Genomic DNA, 14746 nt, shown 5'->3' on the forward strand with positions numbered 1-14746 from the left:
GATCGTTTACCCAGGTTCGGGCCCCAAGGATGCGTAAAACCCTAGTCCTACTTTGGTGGATGTATTTCAGAGAGTTCTTGAGCTCTCGAACTAGCTATGGTGGGTGCGTAGTTCCAAAGAGCCGAATCCTTTTCCAGTATTCCATGGCCTCCTTTTATAGTCGAAAGGGGCTGCCACAGTGGCACACAGGAGGTGGAAAGGCGTACAGTGCTATGAGCCTATCGTTCGTATTACATGACAAGACGCATTTAATGCGTCGCTGAGGTGTCCCCTAGCTTTATCGGGGACAGGAGCGAGGCCCGTCCCGTCCGTCACCACTCCTCCTCGCTTCGACACGCGCCCTGGCCAGCGATGCATGCGGCACCATGTAGGCAGGCAGGCAGCTGAGGTGGCGCGGTGGTAGGGTCTTCACGAATATTTGCATGCCGCCACGCAGGCGCTTGATGAGTTGGCCTGGGAGCTGCATGTTGCCACGCAGGTGCCTGCCCAGCTGGTTGGGCTAGCAGCTCCATGCGAACGGCGGTGGAGACTTGGCTGGTGCGGTTCTGGAAGTGGCCCCGCTGACGCCTTGGGTGAGGGCCTTGCCGGGTGGCCCCGCAAGGGTCTTGCCGTGGCGTGCTGTTGTGGCCGGCAAGGATCTTGCCGTGGGTCTCGTGGCTCTCCTCGGCAAGGATCCGGCAAGGATCTTGCCGAGGACCGTTGTCTCTTAATCCTCATCTAATCTTGAATATTCCTTGGTCTTGACAAAGATCTGCATGACACCATGGAGGTGCCTCCCGAGCCCTGGTTCCAATGTGGTTGGTTGAGTTGGAACCCGTGGGCTCGAGGGTGGCTCACTCCGCTGGTGTGGGCGGGCCGCCCTGGCAAGGGTCTTGCTGGAGCCACTGAGGCTGCCCCCGGCAAGGATCTCGCCGAGGGAACCCGCTTCGCCTCTCTGCTTCTTTGTGTTCTTGGCCTTGGCGTTGCTTTGGCTGTCTTGGGCTTTGGTTTTACCTCAGTTCACCTCCCCTATTCTGCTTGGAGCGGCCGTGCCGCGGCTCCGACTATCCATGCACAGGTAAAGGGGTACAAAGGTGCGCCCTTGTTTTGTACACCGACAGGAGCCCCCGGGCTTGGGCCACACATAAGCGCGACACGTTGTTGGGCCAGGCCCAAAACGGTGCGCGGGCAGGAGGGGCGGTTTTTACCTTGGTAATTTTTCGTCTGCTGCGCTTCCCCATGACCTACGTTGAATGCGCGACGTGGAGGGGTGCGTACGTGACGTGGTGGCATGCATGGGGCGGTTTTCTGCAGGCATGCGTCACATCGCGATACAGGGGCAGCTCGCGCCTTCCCCATGAAGAGGGAGAGGCGTAAAGGCGCGGCCCATTTACTGAATGGGGCCAGGTTGCGGTCTTCAAGGCATCCACACCCCACGATCACGGGGTGGGGAGAGGTCGCTTCACCAGTCCCCTCGGTTCTGCACGTTTGCCACGCGTCTTCCATGCGCCTGGGGTGGCAAGCGGTGAAGGCGGGAAACCAGGCCGTCGCTGGTTGGGGAAGCGGGTCGGTCTCGATTCCCTGCGCCTCAGGTGGCTGGATTGGCTGAGCGGGGCGGCCGAGCCCCGACCCCACCCCTTATAAGGAGAGGGAAGGGGGGATGGCATCCCGCACTCTTCTATCTTCTATCTCCTCCTGCTTCTGCTTCTTCCTCTCATCCGCCATGGAGAAAGGGAACCCCGGTCCCTCGACGGTGGCGGCGAGGGTCGCCGCTCGACAGTGCGCCCCTCCTGTTGCTGAGCCTGCGGTGGTGGAGCCGGCTGCGAGGCGAAGGGGGAGGGGGCGAGGCCGTGGGCGAAGCCGTGGCAGAGGTCATGGTGCTCGGGGAAGAGGTGGACGGGGCGGCGCGCCGTCCTCGCCCCCGCCAAAGGTGCCTTTCCCGAGAGAGGGCCACGTTGGAGACCAGCCCCGCGAGTTCTTCATCAGGCTGTGCCGGCCTCCGCGGCGCCGTCTTCGTCTTCCCGCCCCGTTTTATCAGGAGATGGAGCGTGCCCCGCCCCAGACCCTCAGGTTGCACATGAGGGGCTGTGGGTATGGGGGCACGCGGGTCGACGTCGACTTCCCGGCTTCTCGGGTCATGTACCTCCGCCGTGGATGGAAGACGTTCGCTCGCATCCACAGCCTGACGGCGGGGCTCGTCCTCTACTTCAAATTAATGGAGGACGGGTTGCTCTCCGTCAAGGTCTTAGGAGAGTTTGGAACTCGCCTAAAGTGCTTGGAGAGCTCCTCCGACAGAAGATCTTCCTCGAGCGAGAGTGACGAGGAGGACAGCGGGGCATATGACGGGGACGAGTCCGACTAGGCGTCGAATGCCCCGCGCCTGGGCGGGTGCGGCAGCATCAGCATCTGCACCTGGCCGCTCCTTCGGCAGAGTTTTGCCGGGGGAGGGGCCAGCTCCTTGAACTTCTCGGGGTCATCTCCTTGGGCAGCTGGCATTGAGAGGCTGCCGAAGGGGAAGAGGGTGGGCGGTAAAGCCGTCAACTCGGAATACACGGACACCGATGCCTTCGTCGCGTGTCTGGCGTCCTGCCGCCTCGTCTTCCAGCTCCTTTCCCGGCACCGTCATCACCGGCCCAACCTTGGGTAACCACCAAGGTGTTCTCTTGGTGCTTTCTGTTGCTCGTAGCTCGCCTAGGCGCCCCTTTTTCCCTTTCTCCTTCTTGACCTGCCTCTTGAGGAGAGGGACAAGAAAGGGATTATGGGCATCTCATCTCTTTTTTAGTTTGTAAGCCTTCGGGCCTTCGTTAAATTTAGAACTTGTAATCCCCTTGCTCATGTTTTTATTCTGTACGGACTGTACCTGTGTGGGATATTTTTAATGAAAAAGAGATGTTTGCCAGGTTTTTCGTCTGTCGGTGGACCCCGCGACAAGGAGCGAATCCTTGTTACTATTTAAGATAAACGTTTTTCGCCCAGCAACAGGCTTTGCCGTTCCCCTCACTTCGCTCGACCATTATCGCGCCCTTGGCGGAGGCATGGATGAAGTGGGCTTAGGCTCCTCGTTCTATCTCCTTGCCGCCGCGGCTACAACCAAATCCGGACCAAGGAGATAATCCTTAGGTACAGGAAAAAGGGGAGCACGGTAGCCTGGAGATAAAATGAGGTTTCACATACCCCAGTTTCGTTCTGAAATGCATGACAGAGGATGAAAGACTTATTTGGATCTGCAGCCCCCGACAACCTTGTCTTGCCACGGTTGGATCCTTGTACTTGCATCCCCCGGCAACTCTGGTTTGCCGGGGTCGGGATGCCGGTCCGTTCCCTTTCTTCCAAGTAGCTCAGCAGAAGTGCCCATGTGCCCTGCGAACCAAAGGAGGACAGAAAAGCACAAAGAGACGCGCACTCAACCTCTAGGCTAGGGGTTAGTCGCTGCTAAGCACTATCAACCCTAACCAAGGAAGAGACTCGACCTAGCATGCATGCTCTAACTTAGGGCGCCATCGCATCATTTATTTGTGCTTAGGGTCTGCGCCTGGCTTTGTACAAAGGGTTACATGCCTTGCCGACAAGGCTTGTACAAAAGGTGGCTTGTCGGGGGGCCCGGCAAGCCGCGCCTTATGGGTAAAACTTGCGAAGATGTTTGATGTTCCAGGAGTTGCTCACTGATACATCTCCGTCGTATCTACTTTTCCATACACTTTTGCCCTTGTTTTGGACTCTAACTTGCATGATTTGAATGGAACTAACCCGGACTGACGCTGTTTTCAGCAGACTTTCCATGGTGTTATTTATGTGCAGAAACAAAGGTTCTTGGAATGACCTAAAACTTCACGGAACGTCTATTTGGAATTAATAAAAAATCCTTGCAAAAGATGAAAACCAGGGGGCCCACACCCTGTCCACGAGGGTGGGGGGCGCGCCCCCTACCTCGTGGGCCCCCTAGAGCTCCTCCGATCTCAACTCCAACTCTATATATTTGCTTTCGGGGAGAAAAAATTCATCGCGTTTTACGATACGGAGCCGCCGCCAAGCCCTAAAACCTCTCGGGAGGGCTGATCTGGAGTCCGTTCGGGGCTCCGAAGAGGGGGATCACTAGTAGAAAAGGGGGCTTTGGTTCAGGCCTGGTGAGCCCATTAGTTCCGGTTCAGTCCAGAACTGGGACCCATGGGGGCATTGGTCCGGGTTCGTGAGCCCAGGGGGACGGCCTGGCCACGTGGTCCATTGGTCCCGGTTCGTCTGGACCTTTTGGTCCTGGTTGGTGGGACGAACCGGCACCATTGGGCCTGGCTCCTGGCCACCACCATTGGTCCCGGTTGGTGGCTTGCACCGGGACCACAGGCTGCCCTTTATTCCCGGTTCATGCCACGAACCAGGACCAATGAGGTGCCTATATATACCCCTCGCCCGCGAGCAGAGCACTCCAATGCTCTGTTTTTCTGTGGCCGGCGAGGGGGGGGTTTGTAGTGCTCTAGCTCAGCTCCTATGCACATGAGGTGTTCTTATCTTCTTTCTGAAAGAAAAAAAAATCTTGCTTTAGATAGATACTTGTCTAATTTTCTTACTGTTTTATTGCTTGTTATTATATAGTGCGATGGTTTTGTTATCCGCCCCCGTCGGCCCTCGTCCTTTCTATGATTCGGATGTGGTATATATTATCTTTATTATTATTGGTTCATTTATTGTTTATGAAAATTATGCCGACCAATGTGACATAGATTTTATTTGAGTTATGTGAACCGGAAATTCCAACCGACCCTATTGTCGAGAGGTTAAATTTAGTTGAAGAATAAAACAATTTCTTGAAGGAAAAAATAAAAAAATTGAGGAGGAGACGATGATATTGGAGTTGCATGTTGTGGATGTCGTCGATGATCACAAGATCAAGATGGATGCAATGCGCTTGAAGATTAGAAAGATTAGAAAATAGGTCATCCATACCGAGGCTTGGTATCATTATGCCGTTGGATCAATTGTTACCTTGGTTGCGATTATGATCGCATTTGTTTTCGCATTGTAACGTTTTACATAGTTTCAATGTATGGTTTAATTAATTAGATGCTCTGGAGAGCTATATGTTGTTAGATGAGAACTATGTATGTACTTAGTTTTAATGTGATGATGAAATTCTATTAATTTGGTCACTTAATTATCTATTCATGATGTTCTGTAATGGTTTTTGACACACTTAATTATATATAATGCACGTAGATGAACCGGCAATGGATGTACGGTGACAGACACACCTCCGAGTACATTAAGGGCATGCATGAGTTTCTCGAAGCGGCTGAGGCAAACAAGCAGAATGGTTTTATGTGTTTTCCATGCCCTAAATGTTGGAATACGATGTCTTACTATGACCGGAAATCCTTCACGCCCACCTGCTTTACAAGGGTTTCATGCCACACTGTAATGTTTGGACGAGGCACAGAGAAATAGGGGTTTATGATGGAAGACGGTGAAGAAGAAGAGTACGATGACAACTATGTGCCCCCTGAATACGGTGATGCTGCAACGGGGGGAGCTGGTGAAGATCAAGAGGAACCAGACGATGTGCCCAATGATGCTGCAACGGGTGAAGCTGCTGAAGATCAAGAGGAACCAGACGATGTGCCCGATGATGATGATCTCCGCCGGGTCATTGTCGATGCAAGGACTCAATGAGAAAGTCAAAAGGAGAAGCTGAAGTTCGACCGCATGTTAGACGATCACAAAAAAGGGTTGTACCCCAATTGCGAAGATGGCAACACAAAGCTCGGTACCGTACTGGAATTGCTGAATTGGAAGGCAGAGAATGCTGTGCCTGACAAAGGATTTGAGAAGCTACTGAAAATATTGAAGAAGATGCTTCCAAAGGATAACGAATTGCCCGACAGTACATACGCAGCAAAGAAGGTAGTATGCCCTCTAGGATTGGAGGTGCAGAAGATACATGCATGACCTAATGACTGCATCCTCTACCGCGGTGCGTACAAGGATCTGAACGCATGCCCGGTATGCGGTGCATTGCGGTATAAGATCAGACGAGATGACCCTGGTGATGTTGACAGCGAGCCCCCCAAGGAGGAGGGTTCCTGCGAAGGTGATGTGGTATGCTCCTATAATACCACGGTTGAAATGTCTGTTCAGAAATGGAGAGCATGCCAAGTTGATGCGATGGCACAGTCAGGACCGTAAGAAAGACGGGAAGTTGAGAGCACCCGCTGACGGGTCGCAGTGGAGAAAAATCGAGAGAAAGTACTGGGATGAGTTTGCAAGTGACCCAAGGAACATATGGTTTGCCTTGAGCGCGGATGGCATTAATCCTTATGGGGAGCGGAGCAGCAATCACATCACCTGGCCCGTGACTCTATGTATGTATAACCTTCCTCCTTGGATGTGCATGAAGCGGAAGTTCATTATGATGCCAATTCTCATCCAAGGCCCTAAGCAACCCGGCAACGACATTGATGTGTATCTAAGGCCATTAGTTGAAGAACTTTTACAGCTGTGGAATGGAAACGGTGTACGTACGTGGGATGAGCACAGACAGGAGAAATTTAACCTAAAGGCGTTGCTGTTCGTGACCATCAACGATTGGCCCGCTCTCAGTAACCTTTCAGGACAGACAAACGAGGGATACCACGCATGCACGCACTGTTTAGATGACACTGAAAGTGTATACCTGGACAAATGTAGGAATAATGTGTACCTGGGCCATCATCGATTTCTTCCGACCAACCATCAATGTCGAAAGAAAGGCAAGTATTTCAAAGGCGAGGCAGATCACCGGAAGAAGCCCGCCATGGGTACTGGTGATCACGTACTTGCTATGGTAAATGATTTACACGTAATCTTTGGAAAGGGTCCCGGCAGACTAGCTGTTCCGAATGACAATGAGGGACACACACTCATGTGGAAGAAGAAATCTATATTTTGGGATCTACCCTACTGGAAAGACCTAGAGGTCCACTCTTCAATCCACGTGATGCACGTGACGAAGAACCTTTGCGTGAACCTGCTATACTTCTTGGGCGTGTATGGGAAGACAAAAGATACACCTGAGGCACGGGAGGACCTGCAACGTTTGCACGAAAAATACGGCATTCCTCCGAAGCAGTATGAAGGTCCTGCCAGCTACGCTCTTACGAAAGAAGAGAAAGAAATCTTCTTTGAATACCTGCTCAGTATGAAGGTCCCGACTAGCTTCTCGTTGAATATATAGGGAATAATAAATATGCTAGAGAAAAAGTTCCAGAACCTAAAGTCTCATGACGCAACTGCTTCCGGTTGCATTGAGGGGGCTTCTACCGGAAAACGTCTGATTAGCCATTATGAAGCTATGTGCATTCCTCAATGCAATCTCTCAGAAGGTGATCGATCCAGAAATTGTACCAACGCTAAGGAGTGATGTGGCGCAATGTCTTGTCAGTTTCGAACTGGTGTTCCCACCATCCTTCTTCAATATCATGACGCACGTCCTAGTTCATCTTGTCGACGAGATTGTCATTCTGGGGCCCGTATTTCTACAACACATGTTCCCCTTTGAGAGGTTCGTGGGAGTCCTAAAGAAATATGTCCGTAACCGCGCTAGGCCAGAAGGAAGCATCTCCATGGGCCATCAAACAGAGGATGTCATTGGGTTTTGTGTTGACTTCATTCCTGGCCTTAAGAAGATAGGTCTCCCTAAATCGCGGTATGAGGGGAGACTGACTGGAAAAGGCACGCTCGGAGGGGACTCAATAATATGCAGGGACGGATATTCTTGGTCTCAAGCACACTACATAGTTCTACAGTACTCTACCTTGGTGACCCCGTATGTCGATGTACACAAGAACAGTCTGCGCTCCAAACACCCAGAGCAGTGCGACGACTGGATTACATGTGAACACATCAGGACTTTCAGCAGTTGGTTGGAAACACGTCTCAGAGGTGACAACACTGTTTGTGATGAGCTGTACTTGTTTTCCAGAGGACCATCTTTGACTTCATTGATTTACAAAGGATACGAGATAAATGAGAATACATTTTACACGATTGACCAAGATCAAAAGAGCACCAACCAAAACAGCAGTGTCCACTTTGATGCAGCAACCGAGAGGGGAAAGGACACATATTATGGTTATATAGTGGACATATGGGAACTTGACTACGGACATGATTTTATGGTCCCTTTGTTTAAGTGCAAATGGGTCAATCTGTCAGGAGGCGGGGTACAGGTAGACCCAGAGTACGAAATGACAACAGTGGATCTGAAAAATCTTGGGTGCACTGACAAACCGTTCGTCCTAGCCAATGATGTGGCACATGTTATCTATGTGAAGGACGTGTCTACCAGACCGAGAAAAAAATAAAAGATAAGGAAGCGAATACATCATACGATGAGCCAAAGTGCCACATAGTTCTTTCAGGAAAAAGGGACATCATGGGAGTGGAGGGCAAGACAGACATGTCTGAAGATTATGAAAAGTTTCATGAAATTCCTCCCTTCAAAGTCAAGGCTGACCCAAGCATCCTGATAAACGATGAAGATTATCCATGGTTACGGCGCAATAAGCAAATGACACAAGTGAAGAAAAAGTGAAGACTTTCTCCCGCAACTATTATGATGATACCATGCCAACTTTATGTTGACACCTGATTTTGGCAAAATACAGATAGAAAGGGTTTTTAGCATGAGAAAGTTTCATGTCGTCGAGTGGAAAAACTTTGGTGTTTAGGGCTATCGCCATTCAACCTCATCTCAGTGGCCAAAGCTGTACTCCGAGTGACGAAATTTAGTGTTCTGAGTGCTTTTCGGATGATTACGCCCTCAAAATGACCTTAGATGAAGGAGCTCTCTAAAGGAATTGTCTTCGTCTCGTCGAGACAATTGATTTTCATATATAAATCATCATAATCCGAGTTCATATGCAAAAGTTACAGTCAATATGGTGTGGACAGGCCAGAGACCAAAATATTACGCTTGACACTAGACACATGTTGATGAGTGTCTGATGCTATGCGTGAGCAATTCGGCCCTCAAGACGGCCTTGAATCGAAAAATCTTCAACACGGAAAAGTTTCGTCTCGTCGAGCCGATCGATTTTGATATATAACTCGTCTCAATCCGAGGTCGTATGATGCCTGGAGAGACAAGACAAGGTCAGGTTGTGTTTTCAGTCGGAAATCCGAGTGCAAAAGCTTATCATCTGAGTGAAAATTTACCGGTCGAGTGAAAGTTTGCTGACCGGATGAACTTATTATTATCCAAGTGTAAATATAGTCATCCGAGTGGAAATATGGTCATCCGAGTGAAATTGTCCTCCAAGTGAAAATATTCCGAGTGAAAAGATTACCATCGGGACGAAAACTTGCCGATCGAATAAGATAGTGCCTTCCGAGTGGAAATATTGTCATCCGAGTGGAAATATAGTCATCCGAGTGGAAATATAGTCATCCGAGTGAAAGATTGTCTTCCGAGTGAAAAAGTCCAGTCAGACGATCCGAGTGAAAGTATCTAATATCCGAGTGGACGAGCTCAAGTCCGAGTGAAATTGAACATGTGCTCGAAAGTTTATCAAAATGACCTCGGATGAAGAAGTGTTCAATACAGAAGTTGTGCGTATCATCAAGACGGTAGACTCTGATTTTGGAGTCATCATCATCAGAGTAAGTGTATAGCCTAAAAATTCACTACGAGATTCGGATAATCCAGTCTACTGCAAGATCGAGTCCGACTGGAAGATAAAGATGACCACGAAAAGTATTCAAGATGGCCTTATTTGAAAAATTGATCAACATGAGAGTTGTTCGTATCGTCGAGGCGCACAAGATTGATATTTGGGCGTCTTGATCGGAGATCATATGCAAGCCCGGCGCCCCGCGCAAGAAAGAAGACAGAGTTTGGGCCAGATTCAGACTGAATCCGAGTTGGAATAGAATTAGGACACTAGGACGTGAATTGATGTAATTTTTCTTGTAAGGAAAGCCTAGATGAATCCTTTACTTGTACGAGAAGTCCAGCCGCCTCTTATATATGTTGGGGTGATGGCCGATTAAAGAACACACAATCGAACAAATCAATATACTACTTTTTCATCTACGTTTTATCTCTCCACCGTTTTTCTCTCTTGTTCTTCGCTGTTCTTCGTGTTTGAGAGCTGCGAATCCCGAGGCTCTAGGCGCGAGCAAATCGACCTAGGGTAGCCCATAGCCGCCGCACTCCCTGACGGGGTCCCTCCCGGGGGTGTGGGGTTTTCGGGTCTGCAAAAGCGCCCGTCGACTGTCTTGCGTATCGCGCTGCCGGTCGGGTCTGCTTCGACGTGAGCTGCGGTGCATCACCCCCGGCATCGAGGGTACACGTGACATGTTCGTGTGTCAACACACTTTTTGGTGACTCCGCTAGGGACTGAAGATCAATCATCATCATCCACCATGTCCGATCTTCCCAAGCCATGTCCGATAACATCATTAAGCCTAGTCTTGATGAGATATCGGATGATCATCGCCAAGTCTATGAGGAGTACAAGAAGGCGCGTGAAGAGAAGGATTTGTAGGAGTTCCTTGCAAAATTCAAGAAGGATCGCCAAGGCAACATCACTCCGATTGAAGAAATCAAGTTCCCTCCTCTTCAAGCCGAGCAGGTTAAACCCTCTATGAGTACTACTTTTTCTCCTGAGCAGTGGGCTGAGATTGAGAGTCGTATTGCTGATGGTAACAATCTAGTTTATCAAACTTCCATAGAAAATACTAATGCTCAGAAGAATATATCTCAATCGGCTAGTGGTAATGACGGTGTAGCTGCTAGTGTGCAAAACCCTAATCTGGCTTTACCTATTTCATCGGCGCCTCCCGTGTCGATGGCTTATTATCCTACCCAAACAAATCAGATTGTGGCTGCACCCATTAATTCTATTATGAGCATGACAGGTTCGGTGGCAACGCCGAACCAAACCCTACCTACAGCTACATCCACTCGACCACTACCAAATTATGGGTCGACGTACATACCACGATTCCTACCTACAGCTAGTAACCCTACTCCTTCTATGCCACTGCCACAAGCTGCATCGTCCACTATGGATGATGGTCTAGCTAATCTTAGAGAGGAGATGGCTAAGATGCTTCGAGAAAATTTTGGAGTTGAGTTACCTCGGAATCGGATTTACCAAAAGCCGTACCCCGAGTACTTTGATGCCATCCAGTGCCCTCCGGGATATAAGATTCCAGATTTTGTTAAGTTCAATGGAGAGGGCACAAAAACCACATGGGAGCATGTTAGTCCATATTTAGCACAATTGGGTGAGGTAGGCTCATTGAATGAATTGAAAGTGCGTTTATTTCCTTTATCATTAACTGGTACCGCATTTTCATGGTTTTCTTCTTTACCACATGGTTCCATTCGGGTTTGGTAGCAGTTAGAGAAGAAGTTTCATGATCACTTTTATAGCGGCGACAATGAACTCAAGTTGTCACATCTGACATCGGTTAAAGAGAAGCATGATGAATCGGTCTCCGATTACGTCAAGAGATTTAGAGAAACAAAAAATCGGTGTTTTAGTTTGGTGATAATCGAGAGGGACTTGGCGGACCTAGTGCTGAGTGGTTTGTGAACTCCCATCAGAGAAAAGCTAGAAGGCTATGAGTTCTTAAATATCAACCAAGTCTTACAAAGGGCTTTGGCTCAGGAAAGCCGAAGCAAAGACCTCAAAGAAGTGCATAGATACAAAGCGGATCGTCCAAAGATGAATATGGTGGAATATGATAGTGATCACTCGGACGATGAGGGTGATGTTTTTGCTACTGAATTTGTTTGGCAATCTAAGGCCAAACCCTTTACTTGCAATGATCTGAAACCGATTCATAAGAATCGTGATAAAGAAATGAAATTTACTTTTAACATTGCTAAGTGTGATAGAATATTTGATGCTTTGCTGCAGGCTAAGATTATTAGAATATCTCATACTTTACCGCCATTTGAAGAGCTAAAATGGCGTGCTTATTGGAAGTATCATAATTCTTTTTCTCATGCTACTAACGATTGCAATGTTTTTCGACGACAGATACAATCGGCCATTAATGACGGACGATTGAACTTTTCTGAGATGCAAGTTGATAAACAACCTTTTCCAATGAATACCATGGGTTTGGAGGGGAAGAAACTACTCATTCGGCCGGAGGTACCGAATCTGCTAATAAAGCTAATGTCATTGTTGGTGAGCCCAGGAAAGACAAGGAGGACAGCAAGGTCTTGGGGAGACAAGTTGTGCTTGATAAGCAACCTGATGGCAAGGAAGTGATCAAAATCACCATCAAGAACCCTACACTCGGGGGGCAACCGCAAGTGCAAGAAAATACTCATGTTAAATTTGTCAAGCCCAAGAGTCCAGAAGTTGGCAAGTGGAAGAATAATGAAGCTAAAGTGCAGCGCAAGCGGATCAAGCCAACTTTTGATATGTTGCTGTCCAAGTATGCTAACCACTCGGCCGGTTCTAGTTTCAATCGACCGACTAATCTGAAACGACCAAGGTCACCATCAGCTGATATGTTCAGTCGGTATACAAAACCGAGTGGACCAAGGGCGCAGTTTTCAGAAGAGCAGAGGCAATCTGTTGGGATCGACTTGATTACTCATATAATGGCCGACTCAACATCGGTGACTATCAGTCGGCTGGTCAAAATATGCGACCGAGTGGAAATTATCCGAGTGTAAGAATGCACCCAGGTGGAAGTTATCCGAGTGAAAAAATGTGGCCAAGTAGATTCCATCCGAGTGAATTCTATCCGAGTGGATTCCATCCGAGTAAAAAGGTGCGCCCGAGTGGAAATTTCATGCATCTGGAAAGTCGAAAAGAATGGCGTGTTAAGTCACCTAGTGTTGCAGCAATTGAGTCGGGAAAAGGCAAGGAGAAAATGGATGCCGACTCACTTATCTTGGGCACTGAAACATTTGCTATACAGTAGCCGATTGTGCATAGCAATCCGACTGAGCCGATACTTTCTATCGCGCCAAAGCACTCGGCTAATGACCATGAAGCAAGCACCAGCCGAGTAAAAACGAGAGATCTTAAATACACTCAGCCAAAGTGGTGTTCTCCAGGGCTAACAAAGACACAAAAGAGGAAACTACAGAGGTTAAGGAATCAAGAGATGGCAGAACAGGAGGCCGAGAAAAAAAGGATAAGTTGTTCAATGACACTCGACCTATGGTACCTACAAAACAAGTGTGGAGGCCCAAACAAATACAAGATACAGTGGCCTCTACACCTATCACAGCAGCACCTACACTACCAAATGAGGATGATGCAATCATTGCATCGTCTACGTTACCTATTGCTTCCTCTTCACTCGGACAAATTTCTGAATCGGTGGATGCACTCGAGGAGGAGGCTGATATGTTGGACTATGAGTCTAGAACGGTTCATGAAGGTATGGATATCAATATGGTGTATTACTTACCTGCTGAGTTTCGTGCTGTAGATGAGGAAGGGGAGGTGGCTCAGCTGGATTTTGGCCCTAAAAATGCGATATTCGAGAAGCCAAAAGACCAAGTAACGCATCTGAAACCATATTATCTCAGAGGTCATATCAATGGGTCGCCGCTCACTCGGATGCTTGTTGATGGTGGTGCTGTGGTAAATCTTATGCCCTATTCGATCTTCAAGAAATTGGGTTTGCCTGATGAAGAATTGATCAAGACCAATATGGTGCTCAGCGGATTTGAAGGCAAAGAGAAAAATGAAGCCAAAGGTGTGATGTATGTGGAGCTTACAGTCGGAAGAAAAACTTTGGCTACTGCATTCTTTGTCGCTGAGGTGCAAGGTAACTACAACGTCATACTAGGCCGCGATTGGGTTCATGCAAACCAGTGTGTGCCATCCACCATGCACCAGTTTTTGATTCAGTGGGTTGATGACGAAGTGGAAGTCATTCATGCGGATAACTCCGCATGTGTTGCTTTGGCCGATGCATCGGTGGATTGGCAACATCCCAATGCTACTTGCTTGACGGGACGTGACTTATCAGAGTTTGATTTTCTCAGCGCGACCAAGAATGGTTTTGTTCCCGTCTCTTTAAAGCCGACTGAATGCAATCGGCTCCAAGGTATGATATGTTTAAATGGATCCTAATTCCGAGTGGTTACAAAAACGTCTTGTAAAGTATCGGTCCAGTGAGAACGATATGTATGAGTCCATAGAGGAGTTGGATGACATGGATAAACTTGGACAAGGTTTTACATCAGTCGATCCGTTAGAAGAGGTAGATATTGGAGATGGTTCAGTCACTCGACCGACATTTATAAACAAAAATTTGAAAGCCGATTGTAAGGCTAAGTTAATCGAGCTATTGAAAGAATATGTTTGTTGCTTTGCATGGGAATATCATGAGATGCCAGGGTTAAGCCGAGAGCTAGTGGAGCATCGGTTGCCTATAAAGGCCGGTTTTAGACCTTATAAACAGTCGGCCAGAAAATTTAATCCGAAAACATATGGCCGGATCAAGGAAGAGATCGGTCGACTGCTTGAAGCTAATTTCATTCGACCTTGCAGGTATGCCGAGTGGATTTCTAACATTGTCCCAGTGGAAAAGAAAGGATCCGGCAAGTTGAGGGTGTGCATTGATTTCAGAGATTTGAATAGGGCTACACCCAAAGATGAGTATCCTATGCCAATAGCCAATATGCTTATTAATGATGCTTCTGGACATAAGGTTATTAGCTTTCTAGATGGTAATGCCGGATACAATCAAATTTTTATGGCCAAAGAAGACATGTACAAAACGGCTTTCCGATGTCCTGGTTTCCTTGGTT

The sequence above is a fragment of the Triticum urartu genome, chromosome 3A (assembly GCF_056163025.1).
Source record: "Triticum urartu cultivar PI428250 chromosome 3A, HENAU_Tu73, whole genome shotgun sequence".
NCBI classification, from domain to species: domain Eukaryota; kingdom Viridiplantae; phylum Streptophyta; class Magnoliopsida; order Poales; family Poaceae; genus Triticum; species Triticum urartu.